Here is a 17,063-nt window from a genome sequence, read left to right as displayed (position 1 = left end):
GGCTGGGAGTCTGGGGCCAGGAATTCCACGAGTCGGCCTTCTCTAGCGGGAACCCAACTGAGGGGTGGGAAAACCAAGGCTCAGAGAGGGAACCAACATCCTATCTGTCCCCTGCCACCCAGAGCCCAGCACGCCCCTAAGAGTATGGCTCTGTGGTTCAGGCTTCAGCCCCGGGTCTGCGGGAGAGCCCACACCAGCCTTCTCTTCCCGCTCCTCACCCAGGCTTCAGCACACCCATAGCCCCAGGGTGTGTGACAGCCTCTGACAGCCAGCTCCTCCCCGGGGCTCAGGGGTCCTCCTGGCCTGGCTTCCTTCCTGCATGGGTCTCTGGGGCCGGAGTACAGGACGGGCAGCCAGTGTCCACGGTCCAGATGCACGGTCCGCTGTGGGGACATGTGACCCCATGTAGACCTTGACGCCTGTGACCAACAATGAAGGCGGGTGCTGGCCACAGGGGGCACCCCCCTGGGGGTAGGTCTCTCCTGGTCCAGATGTGACATTGGGCGTGGCTCACACCTCTGCCCTTGGTTTCTTCATTTGAGAGAGGGGCTTGCAGGCTGCATTTTGAGGGCCTGCACTCAGTCAGCACATGTCCCTGTGCATAGGACCCACGACATTCAGGTTTGGGAGCCTACCGTGGCTTCTTTCTAGGCTTCCCTGTTTTGCACACATGCTCACTGTCATGGTCTGGGCCTGCAGCTTTCCTGTGCAGCTCTTGCTGGACGTCGGATGGAAGGGACACAGGCCAGGTGCGGGCTGTGGCCTCCATGTGGCCCAGAGGATGGGGACGTCCTCTGGCAGGACATGGCCTGGGCATAGGGCCCACCCCAGGCTGTGAGGCAGGACGCTAGGCATGTGCCTCTTGTTGGGTGGGATGGGGATGTGCCTCCTGGGCCCTGAGGCCGCCTCCTCTGGCAGGGGGCAGGGCATACCCCCAGGGCTTTCCCTCCAGCATCTTCAAACCCCCAGGGAGGCCCCAGTCAGCCCTGCGGGACGTGCCAGGTGTCACTAAGAGACACACAGACCACCTCCCACTGAGACCCCAAGTCCCCACTGCAGCCTCCCTGGAACAGATATCTGGCCCCTGTCCCCGATGGGTCCTCTGCCTTCCTTTTGAGTGTCCAGTGGCCACAGAAAAAGCCCACTTGGAAAGACAATGGGTGTGGCTGCAGGCCCCTGGGGGGCAGATGGGCCAGTTCTCCCCATCAGGCTGCCCTCCTCCCTTGGCCTGGGTCCGCCAGGTGTGCTCCTTTGGGCCCTGGGGTGGGGGCCACCCCAGCCAGGGGCTCACCCACATCTGGGGCAGGAACCCGGGGCCAAGGCAGAGGCCCTCCCCCTGCAGAGGCTGTGGCCCCGCCGTGATCTCCACGGATGATCCACTGTGATCATGCTGTGCCTGCGTCTGCTCATAGCAGGTGTCCTTGTCAGCGGCTGGCTTCTTGGAATGCTCGCATCACCGCGAGGGCTCAGAGTCCAGGACAGTCCCCTGGCAGATGCGGTGCCTGAGGCCTAATGCCCAGAAGAGATGGCAGCCAGTGGTCTTATGTGACCTTGGGCAGGTCCTCCAAGTCTGTTGCTGGCCCCCATCTCTGACATGGGGTGATGCCAGTCCTTCCCTCGCCAGGGGGCAGCGACCCACACCTAGCGTGCACTCTCCCATGATACCACGATGACTGTCGCAACCAAGGACCAGACATCAGCTGAGAACAGCAGGTTTCACGTCCCACGGTTCTGGAGGCCACACTGGGCAGGGTGCCCTCCAGAGGCCCCAGGGAGACCCCTTCCCTCCTTCCATGTCCCACACTTTTGGCTTCGTTGGTTCATTCAGTCAATCATTCATTCATTCCCAGTGGAATGGAGAAATCCCCTTGACTCCCGTGGACAGCTCCTGGGGGAGCTGTGGCCCTGTTCCTCTTCTGGAATTATCTTCAAGGCCCCTTGAACATCAAAGGCCTGGGAGCCCGGTGACCTCTGTCCTCAGCTGGGCGTGGTTTCCAGGCATCCCTGGGGTGGCGGGCAGCTTTGGGGGCTATTCTGGGAATGCCACAAGGGTCATCCTCCTCCCGCCAATGGGGACTTTTCCTCAAACATGGCCGAGATGGGGATGATGTCACCCCAAAGTACAGGGGCTTCACTGGGGTGGGGCTGGGAGAGGGCAAAGGCTGCAACCCTAGGCACCTTGTGGGGGGCCCACCCCACCGCCTTTGCCTGTGGGCAGGCCTGGAGCCCCCCAGAGGGACCATGTGGCCGTGTGGGGTACGGGGAGCGTCTGGGAACATTGGACATGCTGGGCACAGCGCTGGCTTGTTTATCTAGGATGGGGCAGCTGGATGGGACAATTCCAGGGAAGTGACTAACTGGCCTTTGTCATTTCCAGGGCAGCCCGGCCAGGCCCAGAAGGGAGGGCTGGAGTGGGGCCCCACCGTGGAGGAGTTCCATCCCGGCTGGGGCCTGCGTAAGTCGGGCTTCTGAATGGGCCCCGCAGGAGGAGGCTCAGAGGGGCCTTGTCCAGCCGGCTGGGATGCTGCCCGGGACCTCCACACCCTCCCCTGGGGGCAGAACAAAGCCCCTGCTCTGAGGGGCCAGGCTGTACTCACCTTTAGCTCCTCTGGGGCTGCTGGGCCTGGAGGGGCGGGGGACTGAGAGGGCAGAGTGTCCCATAGCTCTCTTCCCAAGAGAGCTGTGATGGGAGAGATGGGAGGGGACAGAGAGAGAGAGTCAGAGAGAGAGAGAGAGGCAGAGACAGAGTCAGAGACAGAGACAAAGAAAGACAGAGGCAGAGAGAGAGGGGCAGAGACAGAGACACAGAGAGGCAGAGACAGAATCAGAGACAGAGAGAGGCAGAGACAGAGTCAGAGGCAGAGAGTCAGAGACAGACAAAGAGAGAGGTAGAGAGAGAGAGACAGAGACAGAGGCAGAGAAACAGAGACAGGCAGAGACAGAGACAGACAGAGACAGAAGGGGGAAGGGAGGGAGGGGGCTTGACCCTCAGGGAGCTGGACTGAGATAGGCATGGGACTTGTGACAGGGCAAGACGCTCTTCTGTGCCGGTCCTCAGTTTACCCAGATGTACCATGACGGTACCTGGATGTTTAGGGCCATCTTGGTCTTCGCTTCACTGATGTCCACTGCACTGCCGTTTACCCAGTAGTTTTCTTTAAATCCCCTCATGGTGGCCGCTCGGTCTCTTTGAAGCCTCAGAATCCGCCAGGCCAGACGGGGGCGGGGTGAGAGACCCGGGCCAGGGGCGGCCTGCGTTGCAGACGGGGCTGCGGCAGGGACTGGGTTGGGCGTGTTAGGACGATGATGGGGCTCAGGGGCTGGACAGTGACCCCTGGGGATATTCACACAGGGGCATCGGAGAGGAGGCCTGGATGAGGAGCACTGGGGCCTGCGCTGGGTGGTAGCTGAGTGGGGGCAAGGGAGGCCAGTGGTGGCCTCTAGGATGCCGGCTGGTCCGAGGCTGGGGACAGGCGTGTGGGTCCTACTTGGAGTAGAAGGGACCTGTGTGTGAATTTGAAAGCCCACCTCTGTGCAAATGCAAGGACACTGAGGGCTCTGTGTGAGGGGTCCCCAGGGGATGTGGGTGCCAGGGCCCAGCGGCCTTGCTCTCCCTCACCACGGGGCCTTGTCTCTCTGGAGCACATAGTGGGTCCACTCCCTTGCCTCGCCGCGGCTTTGGCACCCTCGCTCTCGGGACCTCACTCCAGCTGGAGAGAAGCGGCCGTCCCCCCTTCCTCTGCTCTCCTTGGACAAGCGGCTGCCACCCCAGGGAGCATGTGGGCCTTGTTTCCCTGCTTGCAGGGTCTGTGCGCAGTGCAGGGATGCCAGGACCCGGAATCCCAGCCAGATGCTGGATTCCGGGGGGCCTGACATATGTCCCATCTCCGGGGGCCAAGATGCTGATGACCTGAGCTTGCTGGGGGCGGATAGAGCCTGTGATGCAGAAGAGGCTGCCTAATGTGGAGGCCAGCAGGCCACATTTTGAAAAAACTAAAAGGAGGAACTTGGAAAGTTTTTAGCATCTTCTTAATGTTTGAGCGCGTCTCTCATAAGCTGGCAGGGAGGCTAAAAACCCAACATGACATCTGTGGTTCCTGCCAGCCACACCATGGCTGTGCAGTGTGGCCGTGCACTGTGGCTCTGTCCTGCTTTCCCCCCAGCCTGGGGGAGGCCCTCCTTGGTCACGACATGGGAAGGGGCTGCCTGGTGCTCTCCCGGGACCTGTGAGTGTGGGGCAGGGGGCACAGTGGCGGTCTGGGACCTGAGCTCCGTGGGAAGCTTCAAGCTGACCTCGGGCTCTTGTTTCTGGGCTGATGGTACAGGCCTTGTGGGGTTTTCTCTTTCCCTCTCGGTCATGACCAGAAACACTGACTGCCCATTGAGTCACAGGTCTCTGGCAGGTCCTTCCTGCTGCCAGGGTGGGGAGAAAAGATAGAGCCACAGGAAGAACAGAGCGTGTAGGGATGAGAGAGGTCCAGAGCTCCTGGGCCTTTTCCCTCAGGGTCAGCCCAGGTTAGATCCTGGAGGAGGGATGTCTTGGGGAATGACTCTCCTGACTACAAGAGAGGGCCGGAGATTCACCAGGGAAACTGAGTCGAGGAGTCCCTGACTGAAGGTGAAGGGGTGACTGCCTTGGGGCCTGGAGCCTACCTAGAGGCTGTTCTAATCTGTTCCCTCTGCGTCTTAGGGACACCTAATCCAACCACAGGGAGAATGACAAATACTCATACCCTCAGCTTCTGGGGAGGGTTGGGAACCAGGGACGTGCCTAGAGGCCCAGCTCCCTTTGGGCCTTGGTTTCCCTGTCTGTGGAGGGAGCCGTCTGGTCAGACCTATGTCGAGGTCCTCCTGCGTCTAGATCATCTTTAGGGCCCGAGTTCATGCGCATCACTATGGGTTTTCCTGAACTTCATTCTTGCAAATGGCTCTGAGGGTACCCAGGATGTGGGAAGGTGGAAGGCTGTCTCTGAGCCCATGGGTCCAGAGGAGACTGAGGACCGAGCTGTCTCTGTGGGCAGGTGGGGGTACGGCTACCTGGACTCCTGGGGCCCTGGGGAAAATGCTGGGGAGGTGGGATGCCCCTAGCCACCCAGGAAGGGGACCCCTCCCTCCTCCCGGAGGCCGTCTGTACACATGGCCAGGGGCCATGCTGCTGGGCCCCAGGGCAGAGGGACCCCAGGGAAGAGGGACCGCTTATCTCCCTCCAGAACTCTCTGGAGCAGGGGACTCCTGCGTTCTTAGGGTCAGCCCGGAGGTGCCACTCGCAGAGGGCCTCCACCGGGCTATGGTCCCTGAGGAGTTCTGGTCCTTAGTGGGTGCACGGGAGATGGGCTGCCAGCTGGAAACTGTTGTGAGAGCCCAGAGGAGGGCCTGCCTCCCGATGCCAGTCATGTCAGGGCTTCTGTCCAGCTGGGGCTACAGAGAGGAGCCCCGTCCTTGGCCTGGTCTGGCTGTGTGACCCTCTGGGCTTCCAGCCAGAGCAGACCAGCGTGTGTTTGGCAAGGCACCTTTGGTCTGATCCACAGCGGCCTGGCTAGGGATGGCCCCGGGCGCCCCCGTCTCTTTGCTCCTCGTGTGCAACGGAAGTGGCTGCACCCAGGTGGGTCTCAGATCCTGACCATGACGGATGGGCCCAGGGCTCTGTTGGGTTACTGCCAGGGGCTGGGGTACTGGTGTCCCTCTGGCTGTGCGGAGATGGAGCTCTGGGCAGTGGCTGGCAGGTGGGTTCTCTGCAGAATCTGGCATTTCCGAGGTATTTCTGCAAGCGACCCATGCCTCTGACCTCGCCGGGGGTCCTGCTGGGAGATGGGGTCTGCCGGAGCGTGCTGAGGGCCCAGGCTACTTCTCTGTCTGCCTCCCGGGGTGGAGGTGTGGCTCTCCAGGAAACGGGCTGCTTTTGTGCCCTCTTTGTGCCCACCCTGCTGTTTAAATTTAACCATTCCAAATAAGGAGGGGGCTAGAGTTATTCCTTGGGTAACTGTGACCTGCCTCCTTAGTCAGCTGCTCTCTGAACTCTCCCCAAGGGGACTCATTTCTTCATTCCTTCCCTGAAGAACCTGGAGGGCAGGGCCAAGTCCTTGCACTGGTAGAGGCTGATTTTCCAGGCCAGAGCATCCACTAGTGAGGGAAGGGGAGCCATACCTGTCATTCTAAAATCACCTGTGTCTGCATGAGAAGGCATAGAAAGAACTGGTGAAGTTTAATTTTGATCCTATACTTTGGCCCCCAAATCCAGACTGTTGTCCTTTTAATGTGGGGCCCAGTGGCATTTTCCCTTCTCAGTTCAAGTCTTGGATGCTGTGCCCAGATCCGACACTCACCCTCACTCCTCCCTCTTCCAGGGATCCCTGCCTGGCAGCAGGGAGGGCCTGCAGAGCTGTGCTGGGGCAGGGGCCCTGCTCCCCGACGCCCTCGGGGACGCTCGAGGGGCTTCCTAGGTCTCTCTTCCTGCTGTGTCCACAGGGCACGTGATGGGTGGGGAGGCTGTGGGCCTGCGGCTGCTGTGGGTGCCTCCCTTATCTGCTCTCAGTCTTGCTTCCAGAACACGGGGCATTTTTGCCAGGGATCTGGGCAGAGAGTATGCCCACCTCCCGCTGCAGTTTGTGAACTGGGTGGGTTAGGGCGCCCGGCATGGGAAGACCACGGGGGTGGGGCCCCTACGTCCTGCTCTCTCCCTACAACCAACCTGCTGGCTGCAAGGGCCGCGGTCACCACCCAGCCCAGTGCAGGCCCCTCCCGGCCCCTCTTGGGGCAGGACCTGCAGCCCCACTGGGAGGCCCGCCCACCTGCCCGCCCAGATGTGGGCCTGGGGCTGAGATCTGCGTGTGGGGCATAGGGAGCTGGGCTGAGTGTGCATGCGTACCCACAGTAATTGCCTCCAGCGGGCAGCCCCCCTGCCCGCGGCCCCTTTCATCTGATCCGCAAAGCGTTTTACAAACACTGACTCATTAGCCTCCCACGGCTTTGGTAGGTGGCTCAGTCCATCTTGTAGGAGGGGAAACTGAGCCCTGCCACTGTCTGAGGTTTAGAGCTGGGCCACCCAGAGAGCCACCCCTTCCAGAGTTCCCCTTGAGATCCCGGACTCAGGAATGCGCTCCGAGGAGCAGGGCCCCCTGAGTGTGTGGAAGGCCAAAGCGGAGGGGCTGGGTCTGGGGGGCGGCGAGGGGCCGCCTCTGAGCTGCAGGGTGTCCTGTGTGCCATTCCGCGCAGTACACTGTCTGTGCCAGACGCTGGCTCATGGTTGTTCACCCCTGAGCTGCTGAGCTCTCCCACGGGACTCCCATGGGACCATGCAGGTAGGTTCTGTCCCTACTCTCACAGGCGAGGAATCCGAGCATCGGGGGAGCTCAGCTCCATCTGAGGGCAGCCCGGTGACCGAGCCAGGAGCTGCTGATCCCTGACAGCGTGCTTTCTCCCGTCGCATGCTGATACCACGTTCAGGAATTACAGGGTGTGAGTTAGAGTATCCGTAAGGACCCCTGGGGAGAGGGCGGAAGTAACACAAGAGGCAATGCTCGGTGAGGAAGGGGTCCTGACGGCTGAATGGTATGGTCCCTTCCTTCTCATCTTCCATCTCGGCTGAACTGTAACCAGACTTCGGTCGGGATTTAGAAAGTGTTTACAGAGAGAACGCCCTGGGCCGATGAGCAGTGTGCCTGTTGGTTCGTGCTTTGGGACCCTGAGAGACAGATAAGTGAGGAGCGAGAGGGGCCTCTGTTGGGGACATGCCCGTTCTCGCAGGCCCGCCCAGGTCTGCTTTGATAGCCCGGACATTATCCTGACTTTTATTGTCCTCACCTGCCAGTCAAGCCTCCTTTGTGAGGCGACTTTCATGTGGACGGCCTTTCCTGCTACTTGGGTCGCGGCTCAGCTACGACTTTAAGGTGAAAACTTGTCTTCTATTTGACGGGGAGGTAGGCGAAAATTCCTCTGTGAATAGAAACCTGTAGGTCACATAAATAACATGTCATCAGAGATGAGGAGCGGAGCCTAAAATCCGTCCGTCAGGCCCAACAGCCTCTGTGAGCCTCCCGGCCCGGCTCCCGCTTGCCTGGATTTCTGCTGCAGCCGGTTTTTCCTTCCTTGGTGGGGGATGCTCTCCCCCTTCAGATCATCCCTGCTCCAGGCTCTCTTCTGGAAGGTGGGAGTCTGTCTCTGCAGGGTCCGCAGCCCGGCCCGGAGAAGCTGCCGCTGCTGCCTCGAAGCTTCTCGATCTTGGGGCAGCAGCAATGTCTGATTTCTTATTTTGGTCCCAAACTCTGCTCCCTCTATGGCCGGGGCCCGGGTGCTTCCCGCCAGCCCTGGATGGACCAGGCAGCGGGCATGGGTTTGGACGGTGGTCATGATCACAAGATACGGCGACAGCTGACCTTTATCGGGTCAGACCCCTGGGTGAAGCATTTTACAGGACTCGTTTAGTTTAATTCTTACCCTTCCAAGGAGTGGGAGCTACTGTCCCTCCAAGAGAGCAGCTCGCTGGAGTGACACTTCTGGCCCGTGGCCTGAGCCCCAGAGCCCAGCCCCTTCACCTCCACATTGGCCTCCATTCATTTACCTAGTGAGAGAGCACGCGTGTGTGGCTGCAGAGGTTTGGAAATCCATTTAAATGGAAAGAGGAGGGGCAGCTATTGAAAAGTGGGGCTTCTGAGGATGGTGCCTTGAGGGGTGGTGGTCTCTGGGGGCAGCTCCCTGTCCCTCCTGCTCCAGCGCATTGGAGGGCTTCCATATGGGACTAGAGAGAGGGTCCCCGGCTGCAAACCCGGGGCAGGCCCTGAGCACCGTGAGCACGCTGGCTGAGTGAGCCTCACCCAGCCTAGTGTCACAGACCGAGCGGGGCAGAGCGGCTCTCACACTGGGGTCTGGGGACTCCACCATCTGTCTGTCCGCCAGTCCGGCTGCCTCTCCCCAACACTGCAGACCCGGCTTGGCCAAGGTCTGTGGTGTCTTGGACTTGGACACTCTCTGTCCCCTGTGCCTGGGCCGGGAGGAGAGGGCAGGTCTGGGCTATCCCCGGGCATCTGGGGGCCTCCCCCAGCCCAGTGCAGAATCTGCTGCTCCATCCGACCTGTGCTGGCCTGTGCGGGCAGCAGCTGTCATCTGGAAACTATGTGGCCCAACAACCTGAGCCTCGGCAGGGAATCAGAGCTCCAGGTCCGGTGGGACTGGACTCCCAGAAGAGGGGCCCAGTGCCTCTGGCCGTCGTGAGGGCTGAGCTCCCCCAAGCAGTTCCTCCAGCCAGGCTGGGGCTGCCCCTCCTCTGCCCCAGACCCGTCACGTGCCACAAATTCCCAAGGAGGCCTGCGGGCCAGCCTAGGCCAGCTCCCAGGCTGGGGGAGAAGGTGCATTTGGGGCAGGCCCACCATGTGCTCAAGATGCTCCAAGCTGGGCTCTGAGTGGGTCTCTTAGAGCCTAAGTTGGCCCAGCTGGGAATTGGGATGCCAACTTTCCCGTAATCCCCGAGATTTCCCGACACCCTGGCTCACAGAAGCACTGGCCCCCCTTGGCTCCTCGCTGCCCCGCCCAGGATGCCAGGGCCTGAGACCCCCCCAGAGGGCCCCGAACCTGCCACCTCCAGACAAGCCTGCTGGCCCGTGGCTGCCCCCGGCAGTGGTGTTGGTGCACCTGCTGCGTGGGCAGGTGATTTACGGGCTGGGATGGGTGACCCAGGGGAGGAAGGAGAGCCTCGTGGCTCCCTGAGAGGAGAGAGCCAGGTTCCTCCCAGCAAGCTGGGTCCAGGCAGGGCCCACATCCTGCCTCCCCTGCAGTGCCCCTCCCTTCCCTTCCTTCCTCGCCCCCACTGCCGGGCTGGGTATGAAAGAGCAGGGCTGGGGCCAGGTCCTGGGGCCAGGGGTCTGGGGGTGCCCATGTGATCTTCCGCAGCAGGTTTCAGAGTCAGCCAGAAGACCGGAGGCTGCCGAGCCACTGCTCCCACAAAGGCGGGAACACCAGCCTAGGCCTGAGCTGGGCTACACGGAACCACGGGCCCCCGCCAAGCACGGCAAGGATGGGGACCCGGCTGGGCCAGGCCTGTGCATACAGGTCGTACACTTTCCCTGCATCCTCAGTAGCTTAGGAGTAGGCGTTACTGAGCCAAGCAGGCTCAGAGTGGGGGGAGTGGCATGCTCAAGATTGCACAGCTGAAACCTCAGGTCCCCGGTGGCTGTCTGTGGCTCTTCAGGGCCCTGGGGGCCTAGGCTGGTGCCTCTTGCATTCCGAGGCAGAGCCAGCTGACCCTGCACACACAGCCCGTGGGCGGCTGCTCTGGTCCCCGGCCCCACTGCCCCCCAAGCCATCGGGCTGCTGTCCTCCAGACCTTGCAGCCCCCAGTCCTGAGCCTCCTGACCACGCTGCCCTGTGGTCCACCTGTGGTCTGCTTACCACCCACATGACTGCCCGCCCTTAGTCTCAGCTCCGTGTCCCCCAGACCTCCAGCCTGCCTGGCCTTGGCCCTTGGCCCCTGGCTCTTGAGCCCTCAGACCACAGTCCCTGGCCCCCAGGTGCCTGCGTCCTGACTCCCTGTCTCCAGCCACCCAGCTGCTGGCTCCAGCTCCCTCCTATGTCTGTCTGTCTGCTGCCCACCGCGGCCTGTGTCCTCTCAGTTCTGCAACTCTCCCCTGTCCTCCAGCCCAGCCTTTCTTTCTGAGGACCACGGGACCTATGAGGCTACTGGTTTGAGGGTGTGGATGCCTGCCACCCTTGGAGGCCACACAGGACTCCAGTGTGGGCCAGAGACTGTCTCTGGATGCCACGGGGAGTGGGCCAAGGCTGCCCTGCCTGCCTATCTCTTGTTGGCGGCCCCCACGTCCCTGGCTGTGTAGAGCTGACCTCTGGGCAGAATGCAGACCTGCTTGAGGTAGAGGAAGGTCCCTGTGGTTGGGGGCCCATCTCCTTCTTGGGTGGGTGGTGTTGGCTGACCGTGGCTTTCTGCTGGAGGTGAGCAGCCCTGGGGGCCAGAGGTCGGGGAGCCTGGAGGCAGCAGGGACCATTTGAGGGATGATTCAGGCCTCTCCTAGATTGCTGCTTGCAAGAGGTTAAACACTCTGAGTGCTTTCCTCCTCCTGAGCGGAGTGACCCTCGGGGCCTGGTTTCCCTGTGTCTTCAGCCTGAAGAACAGACAGGAGCTTACTCAGCCAGGACACCGGCTGGGGGCTCAGACGCCCGGTGCTCCGCAGCCCTGGCCTCAAACCTGAGCAGAAAGGATCACAGCCAAGCCCACAGTCTCCTTGCTCTGTGCCTGCTCCTGCTCCACGGAGCCTGCCTAACCACTTTCGTTTCAGCCTGCCTCAGTTTCCCCTTGATGACCAGCCTCTCTGCTCAGAAAGGCAGCCTCCTAGCGGGTGTGGCCTGACATGGTCTGTCTGCAGACAGTGCCCAAGGTGCGGAGGGCTCCTTGGGGTGCGGGTAACTGATGCCTGGCTCTTTGGGGGAGAAAGCCCTGGTTTCAGCAGGGCAGATGCTCTCTCCCACGGTGCTGGTCTCAGGCTGCCTGTGTGAGGTCATCGAACACAGCGCAGGGGGTTGACGGCCAGGGGCACACCGTTGCATCAGATTCGCACTACAGACCTGAATCCTTTGGGGAGCCTCCAGCACAGCCTAGCGAAATTACTGGAAAACAATGGGCTTTGAGCATTTCTCACTTTTGTTTTTAATGTGACCTATTTATTTGTTGGTTTGTGTAACGTAGTATTTACTGATGACTGCATTTGTCCCCAGCTCACGCAATTCCGGGCCCTTTAGCTCACAGCCCAACCCTGGTGGCTGCTTCCCTGGGTCCTGAGTGTGTGGACGAGGCTGGGGAGGCCCCACGCTAGGACCGAGGCTGGGCTCTGTGGGCGTGGGCCTGAGCAGTCGGCAGGCCCAGACCGTGCAGGGCTTTGTGCACCCATTCCCAGGTTTGGGAGCCTGCCTAGGATCCTGAGAAGGCAGGGGCCTTGGCTGAGGCCACACAGTATGGGCACGAGGGAGCAGAATGGGGCCTCCTCGTGCCTGAGCACAGAGGCTGGTCCTTCCACTCCCGGCCTGGCCTCATCCTCCTTCCTGCAAAATGACCGTCTCGAGCCTGGCCTTCCAACAGTTAACGGTCTGCTTGCAGTCTCTGCCCCATGATTTATTAATACTGGGTTGAAACACTTCAAAGGCCCACGGCTGCTGTGTCGGGATTGCCCCATATCGGAAGACGAACGCTCAAAGAACCGTTTGCCTCACATGAAAAATGCATAATGATGTGGGCTGAGGGCCGAACGCCGCCCAGCCCCGTCTCACCCGCGGCTGGCTGGGGGATTAGCGGCCTAGCTTGGGGCCCACGCCGCCGGCGGGTAAGCAAGCCTGGCTTGTGAGGAGTGTCGGAGCAGCGTTCGTGCCCCTCGTGGGGGCACAGGGAGCCTGGGGTCTGTGACCCCACAAAGCTGGACCAGTGGGCAGAAAGGGATGCGGTTCCCCTCAAGACCCTTTTAGGAAGGCATCAGACAGAACGGGGGAAGGAAACTGAGTTTTGAGAACCAGATGAGGTCTGAGGGATGTTTCTGGCAGCGTTGTCCGGTGGAAGTTTCTGCACTGATGGAGAGCCCCGGGTCTGAGTCACTGGCTCCTGAGCCCCTGAGACGTGGCTGGTGCAAACGAGCAGCTGCTACCTTTTACTGAATTTTAATTAACTTCATTTTGAGGAGGCTGCACAGGCCTTGTAGCCACCACCACGAAACTGTGAGCCCAGGGCGGGGTGGGGAGCCCCTGGGGTGGACAGGCAGGCCCAGCGGCCCAGCCCCCCCAACCATGCCACCGCTGGGCCGTGAGGACCAAACAGGAGAGGGCTGCCACCCCAGCGTGCAGATGAGGAAACCAAGGCCGACAGACAATGTGGCTTTGTTCATGCTCTCTGCAGTGGGAGCGACTGTCACGAAAAGTCCCCAGGGGGCTTTTCCCTCAAATCCAGGGTGAACTCATCCCCGTAAAACCCCGGATGATGAAGTAGGGGGGAAAGTCCTGTCCCTTCCAGCCACTTTCCAGGGTGACCTGGGTCAGTGATATGGTTGGCACCCATGGAATTCTGAGTGCACGTGAGCAAAGATGCTCACACGTGTGCATGCACACAGCTACACACACATGTGTGCAAACACGCACGCGAATTCACGCTCACACACAGCCACACATGTGTGTGCACATAACCACTCACACACATGCGCGCACACACAGCTACACACACCAGTTTTGTTAAGTGCATTTCTGGTGCTGTGTTGTCCCGCAGCCTGCCCAATCCACTCTAAGTGCCCGTGGCGATCACTCCCGAGGACACAGAGCCCTCACGCCGCCTGCTGTCTGCCGCTGGCGCACACCTGTGCCTCCAGGGGTCCCTCTGCCTGCTGCTTCCTGGGCTCCCGGCATCGACAGACACGGGCACTCGCGCTCATGGAGATTCTGCATGGCCTGTGCCAAGGGGCTGCACCGCGCACCTCCCTGCAGGGACAGAGGCCGCTGGGCGTCAGGGAGGTCTCCGTGCTCTGCCGTCCAGTGAGTTTTGATTTGGGGACCCTTGGTTGCGAACGAGGTGGGCTATGTCTTACTGCTTATTGGTGGCCCCGTTTCCTATCCTAGGAATGGCCTCTCCTTGCCCTTTGAGGGAAGCATGACTTACACTTTGAAAAAATGTTCCCCTCGGCTCCCCAGGCCCTGCCCTCCCTGAGGCTGAATGAGTCCTTGTTGGCTGAGGGCTGGGCGTGTGTTGAAAGGGCTTTGGACCAAGCCACGGCTGGGAAGAAAGTAGGGAGCCACCTGCCCCGGGGACACTGAGTCACAGGCAGTAGAGGGAGGAGGCGAAGGGCTGGTCCCAGCCCAGAGGAGCCTGGCTTGCTTGTGGCCCCAGGTGCGCTGCTCAGCTGGGCCTCAGTTTCCCCATCCTCCTGGGCAGGTTGTCTGTCATGCAGGGATCCAAGCAGGCCCTCCTGTGTGGCCTTGGGATGTCACGGCCTTTGGGAGGCTCCCCCAGGGCCTGTGAAGCCCCTCACTTGCCCCCCAGCCAGTTCCCACCCCTGAGATAGCAGCAGGGCGCCGTTCCTGCTGTGGAGGGACTCACACTCACCGCCCCTCCCTCCCCACTCCACCTACCCTAGCTTGGGTCGCTGTGAGGAAAGACCTTGCTTTCCACCATGTCAGGAGGCAGTCTTCGGTGTGTGGTCTCCAGAAGCGAGTGGATGGGTTCTGCTCCCCTGGGCATTGAGTACTTGGAGAAGAACTGCATTCTAGAGAAGTGTGTTCGCCCACTGACCCGCCCACCCTCACCCCTCCCTCTGTTTCCTCCTGGCTCCAACCCAGAGCCCACGCCAATGGTGCAGAGGCCACCCGGGCCTCCATGCCTCTGGCCTGTGTGCCTGGCCCTGGGGCTTGGATGGGATGTCTGCCTCCCACTGCTTAGGCCTGGTGCTCATGGGAACTTGGAGCCCTGAGGCTGTGCTGGAGGGAGGTGGGGGGCCTGAGGCTGCTCGGGTGGAGCCCCTTCTCCCAGGACCACACGGAGGACATCCCACCCCAAGGCGGGCGGGGTGGATCTCCAGGAGCCTGTGGGGTTTGGCTGGCCAGAGAGTTTACATCAGACTTGTTGGCAGCTGGCAATTGTATTCTGGAATAATTGGAAATTGGTCTTCCCTCTGCGCCCACACACCTTTATGGTTGTGGATGCTCAGAGCCTCGGTCCCTCCACGGAGTTTCCCTCTCCAGATGTTGTGGACACTGGCTCTTTGCAGGATGGTGTACTTGGGGCTCCAGGAGCCATGTGCCTGGGCAGCCAGGCTGGTATGGGGGGCTCCCAGGCAGAGAAGGGAGAGTCCCCCCAGGCCCCCGAGATTAGCTGGCTGGCTTCCTGAGTCCTGTATCCCTCCGTCAGACCCCCTGGACCAAAGCTCAGCCTGCAGGTGACAGAGACCAGGGATGGTTGCCGCCGGCAGCACCTCAGGGCCTGGCTCTGCCCGCATCTCACCGTGTGACCTTGTGGAGTAGCTGTGACAGCTTTCCCAGAGGTGAGCCACAAGCCACTGCAAGCCACTGCAAGCCACCAGGAGCCCTTCAAGCCTCCATTAATGAGAGTTAAGTGACATTAAACACTCTGTCCCCAGCGTGGCTCGTGGTCCCGTCCTAGGCAGTGCAGATGCAGAGTGCGTCCATCCTGGCAACAGAGTCTAGGGGACAGGCAAGCAGAGGGCACGGAGGCTCAGGAAGGTGACAGCCTAGAGTCTGGCGCCAGGCCTGGGCAAGTCCTGGTGGGCCCCGGCTTCCTGACGGCACGCGGCTCTACTCTTCCAGCCTCGCTCAGCTCTGGTGGGGGCATCTTCTGGCCCTGCCTCCTCCATGTGCTCCCCATGCCTGCTCTTCCCTCATGGGACACAGATGCCCACAAAGAGGGGCTCATCTGGGGGAGAGGAGGCCCCGGGTCTTGCAGACATCACCTGTGAGGCCTCAGGGAGGGACCCAGGAGCATCCTCCTTTCCCAGAGGAGAAGCAGGAAAGCTGGACCGCAGACCACACTGACCCTTCCTGGCTCAGAGGGTGGAACTCGGCCCGGTTCGTAGGGGTTCGGGGGTCGGGGGGCTTCTCTCTGCAGTATGGACCCACATGGTGGGCACAGGGCTGGGAGCAGGGGCTCCTGGCTCAAAAAGAGAGAGCCGGGCCAAATGGATTCTGTCCTTCAGGAGTCTGGAGAAGAAAATATGGAAGGAATGTGCCATAAGCAGAAGGAATGAAAGCGGAACAGTCGTGAAGCATGAAGCTCCAAGGAGAGGTCGAGGCCAGCTGTGAGCCAGGCAGACCGACGTGACAGGGAGTTGCAGGGAGGAACACATGGTTCTCAAAGAATGGAACGGAGGCCCTGGGGGTTCCCTGAGGCTCTTGCTGGCGTCTGGGAGGTAAGGCGACAATGATGGTGGTGTCCATCCTGTCCTGCCCCGTCACAGGTTCGAGGCTCTCCCGGGGTCCCAAGGCCGGACTGAGAATGGCTGTGGATGCCCTCGTGGACAGAGGGCAGCCCCACCGGCCACGTGGATTCTCGGGGCACTGCGGGGAGGGGAGGGAAAGCAGGTGTCTTTTCCTGTGGGGCCCCTGCCCCGTCCCACGTGTCAACTAACCCGTGCAGGCACTGCAGTCTGGTTCCCAGGGAACGGAACGGGGAGAAGGGGTGTGCTGGGGGGCGGTCAGGTGGGCAGTCAGGCTGGCAGAGTCTCCCTGCTAGGCCGGGAGGAGAGGAGAGGTTCTGGCTCACAAGACCCGGTGGGCTAGCAGCCCTGACTGGCATGACCCTGAGGGGAAGAGCAGAAGGGGACATGCCTGGCCTGGCCCTGCACTTCTGCCTCTGGCCTTTCTTGGAAGTTTTGTGCTCCGGGCTTCTCTGGGAGCTCTAGCAATAGTGGACAGCCTTTCCAAGAAGTTGAGAGCCAGGGAAATGCTGGTGTTTGCCGTGTGGGGGCCCAGCCTACGCTCAGAAAGAGCTGCTGAGATAGTGGTCCCCAACTCCTGGCCACCAGCGGGACACAGGGCCCCCCACAGTGAGGACGACGGGAACCACAGCCCTGGGTGTGGGCCCGAGGGTGCTTGTGTACTGCCCCATGTTGGCACAGCTGTCCTCATCATGGAGGATGCCTGGCCCTCAGGAGGGAGCCCTCTAGCTTTGGCCTATGGCCTTTGACAGTGAGCAGTTGGACGGAAGTGGCCAGGAGCTACCCGGCATGGCTGGCAGGAAAGAGCCACGGGTGGCCTGGAGGGTTCACCCTCCCTGGGCAAGGATGCCCCTTTGATCCCGGGCTCAGACCCCTAAGCCCGTCGTGGGGAGATGGTGATGCTGGCCACTCTCCTGGGGGCACCTGCAGAAGGGGAATGGAGAGCCCTGGGCCTGAGCTTCTGGAGTGTCCAGAGGGCAGGCAGCTCCCCGCCACTCCTGGGCCACGTGCCTGGCGGACGGCTCTCCCTCTCGCTGCTGGCTGCCCCTGCAGGCCTGGACCCGAGCAACAGAAAGGGCTGGGATTCCAGGCAGACGGAGCCAAGGGTTCCCTGGACAAACTGGAGTTGCCTCTGGCCAACTGGAA

At 61.3% G+C, this 17,063-nt stretch overlaps 1 protein-coding gene across 2 annotated transcripts in view; it reads left to right on the top strand.

Annotated features, from left to right (window-relative positions):
* The window catches only part of LOC116580814, a 53,090-nt gene that overhangs the window by 10,649 nt on the left and 25,378 nt on the right, over positions 1–17,063 (top strand). The window contains exons 2-4 of one of the 2 annotated variants that reach the window (XM_032327544.1): positions 13,244–13,506; positions 14,876–15,008; positions 15,678–15,890. The gene's annotated coding sequence lies outside the window, so the exon portion shown is untranslated. The remainder of the gene's footprint in view (positions 1–13,243; positions 13,507–14,875; positions 15,009–15,677; positions 15,891–17,063) is intronic. The other variant, XM_032327545.1, reaches the window with a different exon arrangement.

The sequence above is a fragment of the Mustela erminea genome, chromosome 20, assembly GCF_009829155.1.
Source record: "Mustela erminea isolate mMusErm1 chromosome 20, mMusErm1.Pri, whole genome shotgun sequence".
NCBI classification, from domain to species: Eukaryota; Metazoa; Chordata; class Mammalia; order Carnivora; family Mustelidae; genus Mustela; species Mustela erminea.
Note: the sequence above shows the minus strand (reverse complement) of the source record. Positions and strands in the feature narration are given on the sequence as shown.